Raw genomic sequence first — 2,054 nt, 5'->3', positions numbered from 1 at the left:
GGTAGATGGTTGAGGAGCATTTTGGAATTGGTGGTATGGTCCGTGCCTATATGTCGAGTCTTGATAGTTGGATCTAGGTACAATAGGGCCAACCACTGGCTATGCTCTTCAAGAAAAATTTGGATGGTTCCTCTAGCCGAAGTTATAAGTGTTCGAATATGGGTCATTTCTGATCTACGAGCTTATTAGGTTTGAGCTTGCTGGACCTGCTCGTACACAAACTCAAAAAATTGAGATGCGGTTGGGCATTCACTAACAAAATGGGTCGGGCTTGCACACAATGCATAAACATCTTGGATTGGGTTAGGTGGAATCAGAGAATGTCCAGTATTCAAAAGACGATCTAATTTTTGGGACAACTCATCTACCTTACTATGGATATCCATAATATTTTCAAGCTAATAGATTCAACCTCTTTTCTATTGAGACATGGGTTATTCTCTACAGGTGGCAGATATGTGATGCAGGGAATTCTCATTAAGTATTTCAAAGAGCTACCAAGCCTCATCCTCACTCTTTAGTATGAATGTCCCACCACACGATGCATCGATCATTTGTTGGTAATTCTCCGATAGACCATTGTAGAAACACTGAACAAGTTGTCATTTGGGGATAGCATGGTGGGGGCATTTATGAATAAGATCCCTTAACCTTTCCCATGTCTCATGAAAAAGTTCACCATCCAATTGGAAAAAACTAGTGATGACTTTTCTAATTTGATTTATTTTTTCAATTGAAAAATATTTCTTGAGGAACTCTCTCTGAAGATGGTCCCAAGTTGAAATGTTTATGGAATCTAGGGAGTTTAACCAATGCTTGGCTTTGTCCTTAAGTGAAAAAGGAAACAGTTTCAACTTGAGGGCATCATTGGAGAAGTTTTGGATTTTTACTGTGGAGCATATCTTAAGAAATTCGTCCAAGTATTTGTATGGATCCTCATTCGATAGTCCATAGAATGATGGTAGCATTTGAATAATGCTGGACTTGATTCATATTGTGCCGCCTCTACAGGAGGAGGCTGGATACATCGTGAGTAGGTGTAAGATGAGGGAGTAAAATACTCCCTCAATTGTCATGGTGGGTTAGTCACTTGATTTGGGTCCATGATTTTGACTCGATTTGTTCGAATTGTTCTTTCTAGTTCTAGATCTAGTGGGTGTAAATCTGGTTGTAATGATCGACGTCCTAACATTCATCCAAAAAATCTCATCGAGTTTTAATTTCAGCATATTTTTTTTAAAAAGAGAAAAGGAGAAAAAGAGGAGGAAGAGAGAAAAGAGTTCTAAAAAAGAAAACCTAAGGAGTCCTAAGGCCAAGAAGAGAGAGAAAAATTAATTAGATTTGATATTTTTAGTTAACAGTCAAGTAGTTTAATCAATCCTGACTATAGTTACTCTAAATCTAGACAACTCCTAACTGTCAAGGTCACCTTCAAGCACTCCAAATAGCAGACTAGCTACTCAACTGACCAAATAAATATAAAGTTGGTGGAGGCCCCCCGTTGCTTTCTTTAGACACCAACTGAGTTGGTCAAATAAGTGAACAGAATCAATTAATAAACCATCTTTCTTCAGGATGTAATCTTTGAACCATTTTTCTAGATACTAGTTAAACTGACTAACCTAAACCTGATCTAACTTTTTGGGTTTCTTATCCTACTAAGCTCGAGGATCCTTAGGGATCAACATCTAATCAATTTTAAATTAGAGGTTTAGATCAATGCAATTATAGGATGGTGGTTTGTGGGCCAAAGAAGGGTGATAAAATCCTCACCTTATGTTGATTAGGGTTTTGCCCTTAAGATTTTTTATAAAAATATACAATGCAAAAAGGAAAGATGTCCAAACATATTAAGTAGCTTTTAAGATTTAGTTGGTTTATTTATATTAGTCAAGTGTCATGTGATGTCTCTGTATTCTTTTTATATTATATAATCTTTAAGCAAGAAGGAATAAGAGGTAAGTTTTAAATTAGGTTAATTAGGTATGAGAAGATCCAGTGAATCTAACTAAAGGAAAAGTAAATAATACTAAGATTAAAAGATAAGTAGGTAA

General features: G+C 36.1%; 1 non-coding gene across 1 annotated transcript; it reads left to right on the top strand.

Annotated features, from left to right (window-relative positions):
- The first annotated feature begins 612 nt into the window (after positions 1-612).
- LOC140854198 (small nucleolar RNA R71) lies at positions 613-718 on the top strand. The gene has a single exon (XR_012137332.1). It is a non-coding gene; the product is annotated as a small nucleolar RNA R71 (small nucleolar RNA).
- The last annotated feature ends 1,336 nt before the right edge of the window (positions 719-2,054 follow it).

The sequence above is a fragment of the Elaeis guineensis genome, chromosome 15 (assembly GCF_000442705.2).
Source record: "Elaeis guineensis isolate ETL-2024a chromosome 15, EG11, whole genome shotgun sequence".
Taxonomy (NCBI): domain Eukaryota; kingdom Viridiplantae; phylum Streptophyta; class Magnoliopsida; order Arecales; family Arecaceae; genus Elaeis; species Elaeis guineensis.
The sequence above is the reverse complement of the archived record's forward strand: the minus strand, read 5'-3'. Positions and strand labels throughout refer to the sequence as shown.